The sequence below is a fragment of the Chelonia mydas genome, chromosome 1, assembly GCF_015237465.2.
Source record: "Chelonia mydas isolate rCheMyd1 chromosome 1, rCheMyd1.pri.v2, whole genome shotgun sequence".
Lineage (NCBI taxonomy): Eukaryota > Metazoa > Chordata > Testudines > Cheloniidae > Chelonia > Chelonia mydas.
In genome coordinates this window covers 148,067,780-148,087,663 of record NC_057849.1, presented here as the reverse complement: position 1 = coordinate 148,087,663, position 19,884 = coordinate 148,067,780, and the positions used below count along the sequence as shown (strand labels likewise).

The 19,884-nt window shown below is 43.3% G+C and overlaps 1 protein-coding gene across 1 annotated transcript in view; it reads left to right on the top strand.

Annotated features, from left to right (window-relative positions):
- The window catches only part of CFAP47 (cilia and flagella associated protein 47), a 642,446-nt gene that overhangs the window by 343,482 nt on the left and 279,080 nt on the right, over window positions 1–19,884 (top strand). The gene's annotated exons all lie outside the window — the stretch shown is intronic.

Here is a 19,884-nt window from a genome sequence, read left to right as displayed (position 1 = left end):
AGTGCTTGTAAGTAAGGAAATGCCAGATTTACAGTTGCCTGTGGAACCCTGATTCTGCCCTCATGCTCTAAACAATGGAGGTCTAAGATCTCCTTTAGAAAGTCACAAGAATTTTTCATAATGCAAAGTGTTAAGCAATGTACATAAGCATAGGTAGCTTCTCCCCATATAATGTGTTTTCAATGGTAAATTGTCTGTACTCTATTAGAGGCAAGTCCTGTACCCTTTGTGGATACATAGGACTCCCAGGTAGCAGAACCAGTGGCTTCCTGCATGCCAATAGGCAGGAGATGGCTGAGGATTGGGGCAGGACCAGAGGACCACCTCTTTCCTTCCCAGCCACAGAGAAGGTTTTCTAATACTATTCAGGGAAGATTTGGACTTAGTGAATAAAAACCACCAAGAGATCTTTTGTGGCTTTTAAAGCTGAGCAGAAAGGGTTGTGGAACTGGGGACAGAGGGAGCAGAGATGCGGGGAGGGTATTGTAGCGCAGCACCTGTGCAACACTCGCCATGTGGAATGTTGAGGCAGGAAAATGGACTCTCAGAATGAATAGGATACTTCACCTGGGAGCTTCTATTACAGTTTTTTGGAAATCTAGCATGTGCTTCACTAGTGCTGGCCTCAGGCAACTGCTCGTATACAGTTGAGTGAGACCCCAAATAGTCCCCTGCCTCATTAACCCTTTCCCTCTGCCTTGATGTACATATCATCATGGGCTGTGTTGTCATTGCTGTTGTGGTCAAGAGTTGCTGAAGCACTGAGATTCTGTCTGCCCTATGTGCATATGTGCAAGAGGGAGAAAAAGCTCCTTGAACTCTCTTCCACTGTTGTGGTGTAAGGTAGCTGGAATTGGACCCTAAGTATATGGTAGTGTTACCATTGTGTAGGTGGATCTTGCTATACTGCATACATGAAAGAGGATTTCATTTCTGCACAGACAGAATCTGTTTCCCACTCTAGACTGTACATTTATACTATCATAATCAACAAAGATAATACCTGGACCAATGGATGAGCAAGTTTATTTCATTCTACAGTGCAGGAGAAATACTTCAACACTAGTTATTTACTCTTCCACTTCTGCTTTGACATCCACTGTTGATGGGATTTCTTCAGGTTGAAACCATTAGACACAATGGAGCAGAACAAACCAAAGCTTGTAATGCAGGTGAAAATGTTTTACCATTGCTGGGGTAGAATTATGTTAATAGCATTATGGGATCATGCTCCAAAAATTATACATCCCTGGAAAAAGTGTCCTGTACCATTTTGGGTAGCTACTTTACATCAGCATGACACTACTTCTAAGTAGTAGGATACATTTATTTTTCTTAAGTCCATGTTTTATCTGTGTATTTTTTAATTATTAAAGGAATATTTGCATTTATTAAATATAATATACATTAGAATGGGATTTGCCTTATACTCAGGTTTCATTTGACTCACTGTTCAAGACACAATACAATGTAAGAAATAAAATCTTTGGGCTTTAGGAGCTTCCACATTTTTCTTTTCAGCCTCTTCATGCAAAGGTCTTACCTACACACAAGTTTTGTAACAGATATAGCATTTTCCTACAATATTCTTGAAAAAACTTACTAAATTAAATTTAAATATTTTGGGGGTCCATTGTATTATTGTGGACAGATATTGTATGTAACCTCTTTAGGGGGGAGATGTGATGTAAGTACTATATTGAACAATGCGTTAGTCAAGAATGAACTTTTGGGACAACACATATGAAGTGGAATCCTGGGTAATATCTAAGGGGAGGTGAATGCAAATTCCCCACCTACAATTATGCAACACCCCAGCCCTTTAAAGCTACTTCCTGAGGAGTGGGCCTTTGTCTGTTGCATCACCTGTTACATGAAACCATGATCAAAGGCAAAGCTGTATAAAAGAAAGAATGAACTATTCAATGTTGTTCTGAATCTGGGACAGCTATGAATTTATAGCCTGGGGAAAAACCCATTGTGGGTTTTGAAGGACTGACACCTACTAGAGCCCGAGATGGGAGCTGGGGTGATCTTTGGTAGGTTTTAGCATGCACATAGGTTCTTCTATTGTTTTTAATATATTTTCTCTGCAGTTCATTCACCTTAAGAATAAATGTGCTTCTTTATAAAGGGCTGTGTGGTAAATTGTAATTGCTGGCAATTACAGCTGTTCATAACCTTTAGAAAGAAAGATAACCACAGATGTTGGCCTATTTAGGCAGTCTGCCTTATTGGGGATATCACAGTGTAGAACTGTGCAGTCTGGAAAAATGACAGTCCAGAGGGAGAGAGACATGGGTCTCTGCCCAAGAGAGGTGATGGCTGAGAAGCCGGGAACCTAGAGTGTGTGCTCTTGGGGGACCACATACAGAAGAACCTCAGAGTTACAAACACCAGAGTTACGAACTGACCAGTTAACAACACACCTCATTTGGAACTGGAAGTATACAATCAGGCAGCAGCCGAGCCAAAAAAAAAAAAAGGCAAATACAGTACTTCGTTAAATGTCAACTACTAAAAAATAAACCGAAAGCAGCATTTTTCTTTTGCATAGTAAAGTTTCAAAGCTGTATTAAGCCAATGTTCAGTTCTTCTTCGAGAGGTGTCCCTGTGGGTGCTCCACTCCAGGTGGGTGCTCCAGCCCAGGGGTAGGTGCGCACCTGTGCCTCCGCTCATAGTGTCCTACAGCAGTGCCCGCAGGCCATTGTCTGTTGAAGTGTCATGTGCGCAACCTGGACTCTTCAGTTCCTTTTCATTGGTCTCCGGCCTGAGATGGAGCTCTGCAGTCCCACTCAGACCTAGTTTTCAGTCAGATTAATAAATAGTTATTTAGTGTTAGCCAGTTTATACCATTAGTATTTTAGTACTAAGTTTCATTTCTTTCTTTATTTAAAAAAATATTCTTTCAACTTGTAGTTAGATACTAACCCCTGTTATGCCGGGCTCACCAGGTTTCAAATGATGCACCTCATGTAGAGAGGCAATGCCAGTGTCAGACGGACACTCACAATGTGTCCACTGTCTGGGTGAATCCCATGTTCCCCAGAAGTGTGCCCGTTGCAGCAAACTTAAAGCTAGGGCACGAAGAGACAGGGACTTGAGGCTGAAACTCAAACTCATGGAGAAGTCCCTGAGACCAGTCTCTGACTCAGGACAGCAGCCCCCTGGGTCAGCGGCTCCTTCGCCACATAGGTTCCCAAAATCAACGGGACCAGGGACTTAAATCTCCTGCTAACAGTCCTAACTCGTCAACTGTTTGAATCTTGGCATCTTGCTCCTTGTTACACCTGTCCATGAAAGTATCCTTTCTGGGTGCCATCACATCCACGAGATGTGGGGGAGATGGGGCACTTATGGCTGACCCCCCCTTATGCTATCTTTCTTAAGGAGAAAGTTACATTACGCACCCATCCCAAATTCTTACCCAAGGTGCACTCGTCCTTCCACATTAACGAATCACTGCATCTCCCCACTTTCTTCCCCAAGCCACATGGTTCAAGGCGACCAGGCACACGCTGAACATTAGAACGGCTTTGGCTTTTTATCTGGACAGAACGAAATCATTTTTGGCTACTCCTAAACTCTTTGTATCCATAGCATAATGGTCCAAGAGAGCACCCATATCCACACAGAGGCTCTCTAAATGGATATCTGACTGTAATTGACTATGCTACCCGCTAAAGGGCATTCAGCCTCCAACAACCATCAGGGCACATTCCACGAGGTCCATCTTGACTTCCATGGCATTTCTAAACAATATCCCATTAGACATTTGCAAGGCTGCCACCTGGGCATCCGAACACACTTTTGCCAAACATTACGCTATCATGCAAGGTCCTAAAACCAGATACTCAGCTTGGCTGAGCGGTACTTTCTGCTGCTTTATTTCCTACTCCAAACCCCAACCATCCTAAAGGGCACTGCTTTACAGTCACCTGGCATGGAGCACCCACAGGGACACCTCTCAAAGAAGAAGAGAAGGTTACTCACCTTGTGCAGTAACTGAGGCTCTTCGTGATGAGTGTCCCTGTGGGTGCTCCACTACCCACCCTCCTCCCCTCTACTTCGGAGTTAGATACAGGCTCTGAGGTAAAGAAGGAACTGAGGAGTCCGAGTCACTCACGCGACACTTCAACAGGCAATGGTGCATGAGGCAGGCATCACGCGTGCGTGAGCCATACGAGCACTGATGTAGGATTCTCTGAGCGGAGGCACAGTGGCGTGCCTAGACCTGGAGAGGGCACCAATGGGGGACATTCATCTCGAAGAACCTCAGCTACTGCACAAGGTGAGTAACGTTCTCTTGTAAACTTTTGAAAGAACAACCATAAAGTTTTGTTCAGAGTTACGAACAACCGCCATTCCCGAAGTATTTGTAACAGTGAGGTTCTACTGTAGAAGGAATACTGGTGCAGTTGCTCTGAACTGGGACACCCCTTGGCCCAATTACCTCCGTCTCTGTGTTTGGAGAAGCAGACTGCCCTGATCTGTAGCATGTTATCTGTGACTCTGTGTGTATTCCCTCTTGGGCAGCTGCTGACAGCCCATTCAGCCCTCATCCCCATCCCACCCCTTCTTACATAGACCAGCATCTTTAAGATTGTAATATCCCCTTTATCCTAGGCCCAGGATGGGGAAGGGTAAACTTTGGAAGTCTAGTTGGAGCCAGGCCAGGGGTATTACCCAGTTAATGGCTTCCCCATTTTCCCCAAAGAAACTTGATATTCTCTGATAGTACTTTATCTTTGCCATGGTTTCATTTCCTGTTGATTTCCGCCTTTGATTTAACTCTATGTAGCTAGGCAAGATAATATCACATAGGGAAACTGAGGTGCACATGATATTTGTAAAAAAATATATAGTTAATTCTCCACAATGATGAAGTGCAGGTTAGGTGTGAGGTTCTTAATACTGAAATGTACCAGTAATTGGGAAGCCATAATAATTTACAGCTATGTTCATAAAGGTTTTACTGCCCAATTAGCACTTAGAAATTAGATAATTTTATCTTGAGGAGTGTAAATCAGCATCAGTGTTCCATTTTTCATAATTAGATATATTAAATCATTAATTTAATAAAAATGTAATTTAATTAAAAAGTTAATTACATTGTTCATATGTTCTGCAGCTTCTGAATAATCACTGTGTATCTCTGAGTTGTGCAGCCCAAACATAGGTGATAGAATAAGGGTTAAAGAGAATGAGATCAATAAAAGTTCCTTTTTCCCCCCTAAGTCAAGCAAACAAATCCTCTTCCTTCTGAAACTTGAATAACAGAGTGCTTTTCCTTCACTTGACAGGTGAGAATATTATTCATATCTGGAGCAGGAATACATATTTTAGTCTACATCTATGATATAAATGCCTATGTACGCACCATTCCAAATCAAGGCTGTGATTTTCAAAGCCACCTAACTGAATTAGGTGCCCAGATCCTATTGAAATTCAGTGAGAGTTGCATGCCTGACTCCCTCAAGCACCTTTGAAAATCCCACCTTAAGTAAAGGTGTGTATTTTAACTGCATACTCTGACAGGGTCAGGCCAGATGGCTACAAAAGAGTGGTTGAAGGTAGATACATTAGTTCCAGGATAAGAAGGTCCCTTTTGCCTGGGTAAAATAACAGGGACTATTCCAGAACACTCAGGAACTTCCTAGAACTAATTAAGTCAGGCAGGCTAATTAGGACATCTGTAGCCAATTGGAAAGCTGCTAGAATTAATTAAGGCTAATCAGGCCACCTGGTTTAAAAAGGCTCTCACTCCAGTTAGTGAGAGTGTGCGAGGAGCTGGGAGCAAGAGGCGCAAGAGCTGAGAGTGAGAAGGCGTACTACTGGAAGACTGAGAAGTACAAGCATTATCAGACATCAGGAGGAAGGTCCTGTGGTGAGAATAAAGAAGGTGTTGGGAGGAGGCCATGGGGAAGTAGCCCAGGGAGTTGTAGGTGTCACACAGCTGGAGTGGAGCACCCACTGTCTCCTGTTACAGGAGCCACTGTAGACAGCTGCAATCCACAGAGCCCTGGGCTGGAACCCATAGTAGAATGCGGGCCCGGGTTCCCTCCATCCCCTCAACTCACTACTTGATACCAGAGAAGTTGATCTGGACTGTGGGTTCCACCACAGGGAAAGGTCTCTGGCCTGTTCCCCGATCCACTAGGTGGATCAGCAGAGACTGCAGGGATTGTTCTTCTTCCTTTTCCCCATGCTGGCCAGTTGTGAGGCTAACTGAGTGAATGGTAGATTTGAGCCACGAAAGTAGCCAAACTGAGGGCTGCCGTGAACCTCTGAGGCAAGCAAATCCACCAATAAGTGCAGGACCCACCAAGGCAGAGGAGGAACTTTGTCACAATACCTACCTACAAAGCTTTCAATGACAAAGGAGACAATGCAAAAACTCTTATTTAAAGTTATTTTAAGCTTGAATACAGTGTGTGAAGTATTTTCCACTGCTAAAAGTACTGATGTATCTTAGGCAGGGCTTTGTCTTATGCAGCACATTAGATCAAAATTGTGCAGCAGGGAGTCCAGAAGTATGTGATGACCCCCGCCCCCCTCGCTTCCACACAAACTTCTATCTGCCACTCTAATCAGTATAGTCGTCTTTCCATCATTTATTTACTTTGATATTCAGTTTGTTTGATCCTGCTCCATATTTTATACTTTCAGCATGACGTGGATTTTTGTATTGGTGAGTAACTACATTGTAGAAGTTGTCAGGACAATGATTTTGGCATTTGGGTAGGAGTCATTTGGGACTTTAGGCATTCAAGAAGGCCTGGTATTTAGTTTCTTGAAGAAGATTAAGGCGTTTGGTACTGAGCTCTTATTTAACCTTTTGCTAACTTGGGCAGGGGCAGAAGTCACTTCAGATTTGGAGAAGGGAAGTTTGAATTCCTCATTCCCTACCCACTAGCTCTTCACAGCCCATCAAGGACCTTCACAATTCTGTTCTTTTGTATCCACACTATTCTCTTTTATCCCTTCTACTCTGCCAGGATTGACAATCTACTACTACTACTTCTTGCTTGCCCCTCCTACAGATCTCTTTTTATGTTTTTCATAGATTCATAGATATTTAGGTCAGAAGGGACCATTATGATCATCTAGTCTGACCTCCTGCACAACGCAGGCCACAGAATTTCACCCACCACTCCTGCAAAAAACTTCTCATAGAATATCAGGGTTGAAAGGGACCTCAGGAGGTCATCTAGTCCAACCCCCTGCTCAAAGCAGGACCGATCCCCAATTAAATCATCCCAGCCAGGGCTTTGTCAAGCCTGACCTTAAAAACTTCTAAGGAAGGAGATTCCACCACCTCCCTAGGTAACGCATTCCAGTGTTTCACCACCCTCCTAGTGAAAAAGTTTTTCCTAATATCCAACCTAAATCTCCCCCACTGCAACTTGAGACGATTACTCCTTGTTCTGTCATCTGCTACCACTGAGAACAGTGTAGATCCATCCTCTTTGGAACCCCCTTTCAGGTAGTTGAAAGCAGCTATCAAATCCCCCCTCATTTTTCTCTTCCATAGACTAAACATCCCCAGTTCCCTCAGCCTCTCCTCATAACTCATGTTCCAGTCCCCTAATCATTTTTGTTGCCCTCCTCTGGACACCTATGTCTGAGCTATTGAAGTCCTCAAATCGTGGTTTAAAGACTTCAAGGAGCAGAGAATCCTCCAGCAAGTGACCATGCTACAGAGGAAGGCGAAAAACCTCCAGGGCCTCTTCCAATCTGCCCTGGAGGAAAATTCCTTCCCGACCCCAAATATGGCGATCAGCTAAACCCTGAGCATATGGGCAAGATTCACCAGCCAGATACTACACAAAATTCTTTCCTGGGTATCTCAGATCCCACCCCATCTAATATCCCATCACAGGCCAGTGGGCTTATTTACCATGAAAATTTAATTACCAAAACCATGTTATCCCATCATACCATCTCCTCCATAAAGTTATCGAGTTTAATCTTAAAGCCAGATAGCAATTTTGCCCCCACTGCTTCCCTTGGAAGGCTATTCCAAAACTTCACTCCTCTGATGGTTAGAAACCTTCGTCTAATTTCAAGTCTAAACTTCCCAATGACCAGTTTATATCCATTTGTTCTTGTGTCCACATTGGTACTGAGCTTAAATAATTCCTCTCCCTCTCCGGTATTTATCCCTCTGATATATTTATAGAGAGCAATCATATCTCCCCTCAACCTTCTTTTAGTTAGGCTAAACAAGCCAAGCTCCTTGAGTCTCCTTTCATAAGACAAGTTTTCCATTCCTCGGATCATCCTAGTAGCCCTTCTCTGTACCTGTTCCAGTATGAATTCATCCTTCTTAAACATGGGAGACCAGAACTGCACACAGTATTCCAGGTGAGGTCTCACCTGTGCCTTGTATAACAGTACTAAAACCTCCTTATCCCTACTGGAAATACCTCTCCTGATGCATCCCAAGACCGCATTAGCTTTTTTCATGGCCACATCACATTGGCGGCTAATAGTCATCCTATGATCAACCAATACTCCAAGGTCCTTCTCCTCCTCCGTTACTTCTAATTGATGCGTCCTCAGCTTATAACTAAAATTCTTGTTATTAATCCCTAAATGCATGACCTTACACTTCTCACTATAAATTTCATCCTATTACTACTCCTCCAGTTTACAAGGTCATCCAGATCCTCCTGTAGGATATCCCTGTCCTTCTCTAAATTGGCAATACCTCCCAGCTTTGTATCATCTGCAAACTTTATTACCACACTCCCACTTTTTGTGCCGAGGTCAGTAATAAAAAGATTAAATAAGATTGGTCCCAAAACTGATCCTTGAGGAACTCCACTGATAACCTCCCTCCAGCCTGACAGTTCACCTTTCAGTAGGACCCGTTGTAGTCTCCCCTTTAACCAATTCCTGATCCACCTTTCAATTTTCCTATTGATCCCCATCTTCTTCATTACCCCTTATGAATAGAATGCCCTCCCTTAACTGATTTGCAAAGTTAATACCTTTATCCTGTTCATGGCCCCTGGTGCTACTGTATTATGTATATTTAATAATTCTGCACAGAGCCCAGACCATAGGGTTTAACATCCAATTAACATATTTATATTGACTTTGAAGGACACTAAGCACTAGATTGTAGCTTTAAAAGTCCACAGTGAAGAGGGCTGTAGGGAGCCAGGGTGGTTTCCCTCCGAACCAGAGGGTAAAGAGCCACTCTCTCAGCCTGAGTGGGTGGGGCCAGACCAAGCTTACTCCAACCCCCAGAAGGCAGCACCAGGGTGGGAGACAAACACAGGCTGCTGGCTGTTCCCTCCAGACCCTTCTGCTGAGCGGGGGAGGCCCTGGGCCAGGAGAAACCTGACCTGGAGGAAGGACTGGGGCTACCAAGACTGCCAGCCGTCGAGTACCCGGAGGAACTGGAGGAGCCAGGTAGTAACCCGGGCCAGCGTGAGCCTGACACGGAGTGGGATCTGGAGCTGGAGCTGCCAGCAGCGGAATACCCTGACGAGCTGGAGGGACCAGAGGGACCAACTCGAGAGACCTGGTAGGAAGTAGCCAAGGGGCAGAACTGCACAGTGCAGTGGGTCTATTTGGTCAGCATGTTGTGGATGGCTCCCCGCTGACCCAGTGGCGGGAGCCGCTCCTCCAGTCACTGTCAGGGCCCTGGGCTGGAATGCAGTGGAGTTGGGTGGGCCTGCGTTACCCTACCCCGGCCAACCCGCCTCGGGTAGCCGAATCCCAACAACAGTCCAGACTCTTGCCAGCACTCCCCCTGCCTGAGGGGCACGCCACTGACTCTGGCCAGCATACCTCCCTCTGCTAATTCCCAAGTGACAGAAAGGTGTGACCAAGGCCTGCCAGTGAGGCAGTAGCTCCCCATCGCCCCCCAGCGGCTCGATGGACCAACTGAAACCAGTCACAAGGGCAAAAATCTTAATTAATTTGAAGAGAGACAAAATTATGAGTGCAAGTGTGTCATGGAATAATTTATGATGGTAGGGGGTAGGGCTGAACAGCTGTGGGGCTCACTTGCAGTTTGTCTTATGCTCCCAAAGCTCATGGATCAGGGTTTCAGCTGGCCACCTGCAGGGGTCAGGAAAGGATTTTTCCCCCCAGTGTATTCTGGGACTGTTTTTTTTTTTTTATCCCTTTCCTCTGAAGCATCAGGGATGGCCATGGCTAGAGATGAGGCATTGGATGGGAAGAGCCAGGGCGCTTGAGTTGGCACCAAGCAGTCTCTCTCTGAGGTGCTTGGTTGTCTGGTTCTTGCTCACTGCTCAGGGTCTAACTGATCACCATATGTGGGGTTGAAATGGAAATTTCCCCCAGGTCAGAATGGCAGTGACCTTTGGGATTGGGAGGGCAGAAGTTGCCTTCCTTTGCAGCGTTGTGTGTGCAGGTCACCTGCCAGGATTATCCTGCTTAAAGGCGGAACCCACAATTCAGCCACTCCTAGACTGGACTGCTGGATGGCTGAACAAGAAAATAGTTTACAGTGAGAAGTGGTCTCCTCTTCAAAGGTGTAGGCTTCACAGACCTCAGTTTCTTACCTCAGTCCAAACCGAAGATTGAATGTATTACTATGTAATAGAATGTGCAGGTCCTTTGAGATTCCAGGGTATGCTTCTGTGAAGGTGGTAGTTCCTATCCCAGTTTTATCACTAGAGATAAGCCCTGTCCACCTTGTTGGATTTGACTAGTCTCAGGGAGGGAAGGTCCTAAAGTGTGCGTGAACAGGAGTCACCCCTTCATCTATGTAAAGCTGAGACTATGTCTACACTACAAAGTGGGGCCAAAAGATCTATCTGGCTTTAAGATTAAACTCGATAAGTTTATGGAGGAGATGGTATGATGGGATAACATGATTTTGGTAATTAAATATTCATGGTAAATAGGCCTAATGGCCTGTGATGGCATGTTAGATGGGGTGGGATCTGAGTTACCCAGGAAAGAATTTTCTGTAGTATCTGGCTGGTGAATCTTGCCCATATGCTCAGGGTTTAGCTGATTGCCATATTTGGGGTCGGGAAGGAATTTTCCTCCAGGGCAGATTGGAAGAGGCCCTGGAGGTTTTTCGCCTTCCTCTGCAGCATGGGGCACGGGTCACTTGCTGGAGGATTCTCTGCTCCTTGAAGTCTTTAGACCACGATTTGAGGACTTCAATAGCTCAGACATAGGTGAGAGGTTTTTCGCAGGAGTGGGTGGGTGAAATTCTGTGGCCTGCGTTGTGCAGGAGGTCAGACTAGATGATCATAATGGTCCCTTCTGACCTTAGTATCTGTGAATCTATAAGATAAACCAAACTATGTTAAATCGACTTCCAGACTCTGCATTAATTACTGTAGTGGCTGATGTCCACACTACCCTGCTTGGGTTGGTGGCGTATGTACTCACCAGTAGTGCTTCCACCGACTAAGAGGGGCAGCGTGGAGAGCTGAGAGCCTGGTCTCTGAGCTTTACTGGCAGTTCCCTACCAGGAGCCCACCTGCCCCACAGGCTCCCGGGCTCCTGCTGGGCTGCCCCCGGCTCCCTGTTGCCCATCAGGAGTAGGGACGAAGCCACCTGGGGCTTTTCACCTCCCCATTCCCCACTGGGAGTAGGGTGGAAGGTGCCCGGGGCTTCTTGTCTCCTCATTCCCTGCTGGGAAAGGGGGGAAGCCGCCCAGGCTTCTCGCCCCAGGGAGCAGGGTTCAGCTGCCCTAGCTTTTTGGTCCCGCCGGCTCCCTGCTGGGAACCGTACAGCCTTAACATAAGAATGGCCATACTGGGTCAGACCAAAGGTTCATCTAGCCCAGTATCCTGTCTTCTGACAGACACTAATTTGTCTACACAGACACTACGTTACCCTAGCAACACCAGGATAAGCCCTGCTCCTCTTGTTGAGATGGTTTTATTATGTTGGCGTAGCAGGGGTGTTACATTGGCAGGAGCATTTCAATGTGTATACCTCCACTTTTTAGTCAACAAAAACTACTTTTGTCCAGACAACTGTAGTGTAGACAAGACTTGAGGAGAACTAGCTGGTTCTTTGCTGAACCTGAATTAATAACAGCAAGATGAGATTTGTCACTTAATCAAAAAGTCATAAAGTTTTCTGGTTTGGGGGGTGGGGATGACAAGGCGTGGAGAGAGAGTGTGTGTCTGAAAGTGAACCTCTGCAGGGAAATTCTGCTAAGGGAATCTCTCTGAAGCCTTTACTAGGAAATACTGCAATAAAAGGATTTCCTGTTATCATCCCATATATAACACTTCTCCACAACAAAATTCATAAAGCATTGTGTGCACGTGTAGTGCTGGGCACAGAGCAGTTTCTTATCTGATACTGAATTAATACAAGGTTAGAGACTTCAACATAAGTAGATTGTAGTGGCTGTAAAATTAGATTCATATAATCAGATTGTAATAGAAGTGTAAAGTAGTATTAAATAATTTTTCTCATTGTCTCATGACAACAATCTCTACCATTTTTTAAATGTTTACATAAAACCATGTCTGTATGGTAAAAATACACTAATGTGTGAATAGTTGTTTCGAAAGGCACCTTTAATAGTAAATTTAGCTTCAATTTTCTGGCTTGCTCTTGTAGTAAAAATAAGATGCTAAACTAATTTTTCAGTACCATTCAGATCAGATGTCATTAAAATAAACACTCAAAAGGAAGATAAAGGAACATGTAAATCAGTACAGATAAGTAGTCAGTTATCAGATCACACATGCAAAATCTTAGTCATTTCAGAAAACACTCTAAAATGAATACATAACCAGCAATGGAAAAAAAAAAAACTTTACATTTCCAGTACTCAGTTCATTTTCTCTTTCACATATACATATATATTCGTAGTGTCTAAGGCCAAAAGAGACCACTGTGATCATCTAATCTGACCTGCTGTTTGACACAGGCCACAAAAGTTCCCCAAAATAATTCTTAAAAAGAAAAGGAGTACTTGTGGCACCTTAGAGACTAACCAATTTATTTGAGCATAAGCTTTCGTGAGCTACAGCTCACTTCATCCGATGCATAAAGTGGAAAATGCAGTGAGGCTGTTTTATACACACAGACCATGAAAAAATGGGTGTTTATCACTTCAAAAGGTTTTCTTTCCCCCCACCCCACTCTCCTGCTGGTAATAGCTTATCTAAAGTGATCACTCTCCTTACAATGTGTCTGATAATCAAGGTGGGCCATTTCCAGCACAAATCCAGGGTTTAACAAGAACGCCTGAGGAACAGTGGGGGGAGGGCGAGTAGGAAAAAACAAGGGGAAATAGGTTACCTTGCATAATGACTTAGCCACTCCCAGTCTCTATTCAAGCCTAAGTTAATTGTATCCAATTTGCAAATGAATTCCAATTCAGCAGTCTCTCTCTGGAGTCTGGTTTTGAAGTTTTTCTGTTGTAATATCGCAACTTTCATGTCTGTAATCGTGTGACCAGAGAGATTGAAGTGTTCTCCAACTGGTTTATGAATGTTATAATTCTTGACATCTGATTTGTGTCCATTTATTCTTTTACGTAGAGACTGTCCAGTTTGACCAATGTACATGGCAGACGGGCATTGCTGGCACATGATGGCATATATCACATTGGTAGATGTGCAGGTGAACGAGCCTCTGATAATGTGGCTGATGTTATTAGGCCCTGTGATGGTGTCCCCTGAATAGATATGTGGGCACAGTTGGCAACGGGCCTTGTTGCAAGGATAGGTTCCTGGGTTAGTGGTTCTGTTGTGTGATATGTAGTTGCTGGTGAGTATTTGCTTCAGGTTGGGGGGCTGTCTGTAGGCAAGGACTGGCCTGTCTCCCAAGATTTGTGAGAGTGATGGGTCGTCCTGCAGGATAGGTTGTAGACCCTTGATAATGCGTTGGAGAGGTTTTAGTTGGGGGCTGAAGGTGACGGCTAGTGGTGTTCTGTTATTTTCTTTGTTAGGCCTGTCCTGTAGTAGGTGACTTCTGGGTACTCTTCTGGCTCCGTCAATCTGTTTCTTCACTTCCGCAGGTGGGTATTGTAGTTGTAAGAATGCTTGATAGAGATCTTGTAGGTGTTTGTCTCTGTCTGAGGGGTTGGAGCAAATGCAGTTGTATCATAGAGCTTGGCTGTAGAGAATGGACCGTGTGGTGTGGTCTGGGTGAAAGCTGGAGGCATATAGGTAGGAATAGCGGTCAGTAGGTTTCCGGTATAGGGTGGTGTTTATGTGACCATCGCTTATTAGCACTGTAGTATCCAGGAAGTGGATCTCTTGTGTGGACTGGTCCAGGCTGAGGTTGATGGTGGGATGGAAATTGTTGAAATCATGGTGGAATTCCTCAAGGGCTTCTTTTCCATGGGTCCAGATGATGAAGATGTCATCAATGTAGCACAAGTAGAGTAGGGGTATTAGGGGACGAGAGCTGAGGAAGTGTTGTTCTAAGTCAGCCATAAAAATGTTGGACTAAACTTTCTAAACTACTACATGCCACAAGGGGCCACAGCTATGGTTCCCTCAACCCACCCAGCAATATTGTTAATCTATCCAACTATACTCTTAGCCCAGCAGAAGAAGCTGTCCTATCTCGGGGCCTCTTCTTCTGCCCCTCCACCCCCACGAACATGATACAGTTCTGTGGTGACCTAGAATCCTGGACACTACGGTGCTAATAAGCGATGGTCACATAAACACCACCCTATACTGGAAACCTGCTGACCTCTATTCCTACCTACATGCCTCCAGCTTTCACCCAGATCACACCACACGGTCCATTGTCTATAGCCAAGCTCTACAATACAACCGCATTTGCTCCAACCCCTCAGACAGAGACAAACACCTACAAGATCTCTATCAAGCATTCTTACAACTACAATACCCACCTGCGGAAGTGAAGAAACAGATTGACGGAGCCAAAAGAGTACCCAGAAGTCACCTACTACAGGACAGGCCTAACAAAGAAAATAACAGAACACCACTAGCCGTCACCTTCAGCCCCCAACTAAAACCTCTCCAACGCATTATCAAGGGTCTACAACCTATCCTGCAGGACGACCCATCACTCTCACAAATCTTGGGAGACAGGCCAGTCCTTGCCTACAGACAGCCCCCCAACCTGAAGCAAATACTCACCAGCAACTACATATCACACAACAGAACCACTAACCCAGGAACCTATCCTTGCAACAAGGCCCGTTGCCAACTGTGCCCACATATCTATTCAGGGGACACTATCACCGGGCCTAATAACATCAGCCACATTATCAGAGGCTCGTTCACCTGCACATCTACCAATGTGATATATGCCATCATGTGCCAGCAATGCCCCTCTGCCATGTATATTGGTCAAACTGGACAGTCTCTACATAAAAGAATAAATGGACACAAATCAGATGTCAAGAATTATAACATTCATAAACCAGTCAGAGAACACTTCAATCTCTCTGGTCACACGATTACAGACATGAAAGTTGCGATATTACAACAGAAAAACTTCAAAACCAGACTCCAGAGAGAGACTGCTGAATTGGAATTCATTTGCAAATTGGATACAATTAACTTAGGCTTGAATAGAGACTGGGAGTGGCTAAGTCATTATGCAAGGTAACCTATTTCCCCTTGTTTTTTCCTACTCGCCCTCCCCCCACTGTTCCTCAGGCGTTCTTGTTAAACCCTGGATTTGTGCTGGAAATGGCCCACCTTGATTATCAGACACATTGTAAGGAGAGTGATCACTTTAGATAAGCTATTACCAGCAGGAGAGTGGGATGGGGGGAGAGAAAACCTTTTGAAGTGATAAACACCCATTTTTTCATGGTCTGTGTGTATAAAACATCCTCACTGCATTTTCCACTCTATGCATCGGATGAAGTGAGCTGTAGCTCACTAAAGCTTATGCTCAAATAAATTAGTTAGTCTCTAAGGTGCCACAAGTACTCCTTTTCTTTTTGCAAATACAGACTAACACGGCTACTACTCTGAAAATAATTCTTGGAACATATCTTTTAGAAAAACATCCAATCTTGATTTAAAAATTGTTAGTGATGGAGAATCCACCACAACCCATGGTAAATGCGCCAATGGTCAATTACTCTCACTGTTAAAAATGTATGCTTTATTTTCAGTCTGAATTTGTCTAGCTTCAACTTTTAGCCTTTGGATCGTGTTACTCTTTTCTCTACTAGTTTGAAGAGCCCATTATTAAATATTTGTTCCTCATGTAGGTACTTAGAGACTGTAATCAAGTCGCACCTTAACCTTCTCTTTGTTAAGCTAGATTGAGCTCCTGGAGTCTCACTATAAGGCTTGTTTTCAAATCCTTTAATCAATCTCATTGCTCTTCTATGAACCCCCTCCAATTTATCAATATCCTTCTTAAATTGTGGGCACCAGAACTGGACCCAGTATTCCAGCAGCAGTCACACCAGTGCCAAATACAGATAACTTCTCTACTCCTACATGAGAGTCCCCTGTTTATTCATGCCAGGATTACGGTATCTTTTTTTTGGCCACAACATCACATTGGGAGCTCATATTCAGCTGAATATCAGCTGACCCCAAAAAAATTTTCAGAGTCACTGCTTCCCAGAATAGAGTCCCTCATCCTATAAGTATGGCCTGCGTTCTTTGTTCCTAGATTTATACATTTACATTTACCCATATTAAAATTCGTACTGTTTGCTTTCACCCAGTTTACCAAAGGATCTAGATCACTCTTAAGTCAGTGACCTGTCATCTCCATTATTTACCACTGTCCCAATTTTTTTCTCATCTGCAAACTTTATCAGTGCTGATTTTATGTTTTCTTACAGGTAATTGATAAACATTTTAAATAGCGTTGACCCAAGAACTTATCTGTGCAGGACCCCACTGGAAATATCCATGTGATGATTTGTTGCTTACAGTTACAGTTTGAGACCTATTAGTTAACAAGGCCTACATTAAATAGATTAAATATTGGTTAATTGGATAGTCTAGTTTTTTAGTCAAATTTTCATATGATATCAAGTCAAATGCCTTATAGAATTCTAAGTATATTACATCAACCCTATTACATTTGTAAGCCAACCTTGTAATTTCATTAAAAAATATCAAGGTAACTTGACAGGATCTATTTTCCATAAATCAATTTTGATTTGCATTAATTATATTACCTTTCTTTAGTTCATTATCAGCCACTCTATTATCTTGCTCAGAATCAATGTCAGGCATATAATTCCCCAGGTCATCCCACTTACTCTTTTAAAAAATTGGCACAACATGAGCTTTCTTACAGTCTTCTGGAACTTCCCCACTGTTTCAAGACTTACTGGAAAATCAATTTAATGGTCTAATGAGTTCCTCCGCCAGCTCTTTTAAAATTCTTGAATGCAAGCTATCTGGACCTGCTGATTTAAAAATGTCTAACTATAGTAGATTCTATTTAACATCTGTGATGTTGCACCCCATAATGCTTTATAGAAATATGCTTATGAATGTAAATATGACATAAATGGAATATGTTTTATGCTACATATGCCATGTAACCTATCTTTGCAAAAGTTATGTTCTACTGAATGTATTCATCCTATTCGAATGCATGTATCATTTTTATATCTGAAGTTATAAGCGTTGGCTCTATGCTTGTATTTAAAGTGTTTGCTGTAGGAAGTACCTAAGGCAAATCTGGTCAACACAGTGTGAAGGGGTTATTCAAGTAATTGGAAGTAGTTGGCTAACAATGGACCTTGATAGATGCCAGTACATCTGAGCTTTCCTGGGAACATTCAAACTAGCATGTGGACAATGGCGTCGGCCTGTAAAGAACTGAGTCATGCACGGACATGTGACTTGCCCGTGTGACTCCAAAACTCCCTCTTGTAGCTGTAATTCTACACGGGGAGAGAGGGGTTTCCACCCACAAAAGAGAGACTATATAAGCCCCTGGGAAACCCCTCCATTTTGTCTTCAGCTGGCTCAAGAAATAACTTCTCCACCCCAGGGGATGCCTGAAAGAAACTGGAACAAAGACTAGTGACTATAGGGGTGTGAGTGGTTGCTGGACCCAGACTGGAAGGAGGCCAGTCTGTCAAAGAAGCTTATTGGAACATCTCTGAGGGTGAGATTTGCCTGCATTTAGTTTTCTACTGTATTAGGCTTAGACTTGCGTGTTGTGTTTCATTTTGTTTGGTAATTTACTTTGTTCTGTCTGTTATTACTTGGAACCACTTAAATCCTACTTTTTATATTTAATAAAATCACTTTTTTATTTAATTATTAACCCAGAGTATGTATTAGTACCTGTGGGGGGCAAACAGCTATGCATATCTCTCTATCAGTGTTATAGAGGGCTGACAATGTATGTGTTTACCCTATATACATTTTATACAGGGTAAAACGGATTAATTTGGGGTTTGGACCTCATTGGGAGCTGGGTATCTGAGTGCTGTAGACAGGAGCACTTCTTAAGGTGTTTTCAGTTAAGCCTGCAGCTTGTGGGGGACGTGGTTCAGACTTGCATCTGTGTTTGCAGCAGGCAAGCGTGTCTGGCTCAAACAAGGCGAGGTACTGAAGTCCCAAGCTGGCAGGGAAAACGGGCTCAGAGGTAGTCTAGGCACATCAGGTGGCAGTCCCAAAGGGGTTTCTGTGACCTAACCTGTCACAACATCCTCCAAAGATACTACTGGAATGGAAGGAGTATCATCGTCACCATATGATGCGATTATATCATCTGTTTTCCCCCAAATATAGAAGAGAAATATTTATGGCTAACTTTTGCTTTATCTGAATCGTTATTGATAATTTCATAATTTCCATCTCATAGTGGATCAATACCATTGTAAGGATTCTTTTTGTTTCTAATATATATATTTTTAAACTACTTATTGTCCATAACTCTGCTGGCCATAGAGTGTGCCGTATGTCCCTTGGATTCCCTTATCAATTTTCTACAATACTTAACTCATTACTGTCAACTTCCCCTTTCTTCCATTTCTTGTATTTTGTTTTTTACAACAACCTTCAGTTCCCCTCTAAGCCAGGTTGTTTTTTTTAACCAGCATGGCCTTCTTCCTCAATGGTGGAATCATGACTTTTTCGGCATCAAATAAGGTGTTCTTAAATGATTCCCAATTATCATTCACATTTGTTCTGTGATCAGTTCCTCTTTATCTATTAAGACAAGGTCTAATATAGAATTCCCCTGTGTTGAATGCAACACTTTTTGAGTTAGGAAATTGTCATCTGTAATGTTTAAAAATTTCAAGTTTCTTTTACTGCTGGTAGCATGAGACCGCCAATATGTGTCACTCAAATTGAAGCCCCCATGATCTCACAGGTTTTTCCCTAAATTTTATGTAGATAGGTGTGTAAGGAGGCAGTCATCCTGTTTCCTAGTGTGATTTGTTGTTCTGTAGCAGACGCCAGCTAGTACCATCTTAAGCTTTATCTGTTACGACATTTATCCATAAACACTCAAGATCATATTCTTTTGAGTTATCAGTGACTTGGGAACAGGTAATGCCATTTTTTTTTTTTACATAGAGTGCCACTCCTCCTCCCCTTTTGCCCACTTGATCTTTCCTAAATAGTTTATAACCATTAATTTTTAATATTTCAATCATGCAAATCATCCCACCAGATTTCAGTAATATTAGCTAGATTTAATTTATGCTCATAAATTAGCAATTCCAGTTCCTCTTGTTTGTTACCCAGGCTCCTAGCATTAGTGTAATGGCAATTAAGGAATTTCTTCTTTTCATGTCCTTTGGTTTCTTCATTAATTTTGTTCTCAACATCTTGATTTTGTGCTGAGTGCTCATCTTTTTCTTTTTACCCTCCCCTTTCACTATTAATTTAACCCTCTCCTGACTACTCTATTCAGCCTGTCCCCAAGGAAATGGGTTCCCCTTCTACTGAGGTGGAGGCCATCCAAACTATATAGCCCCTTCTT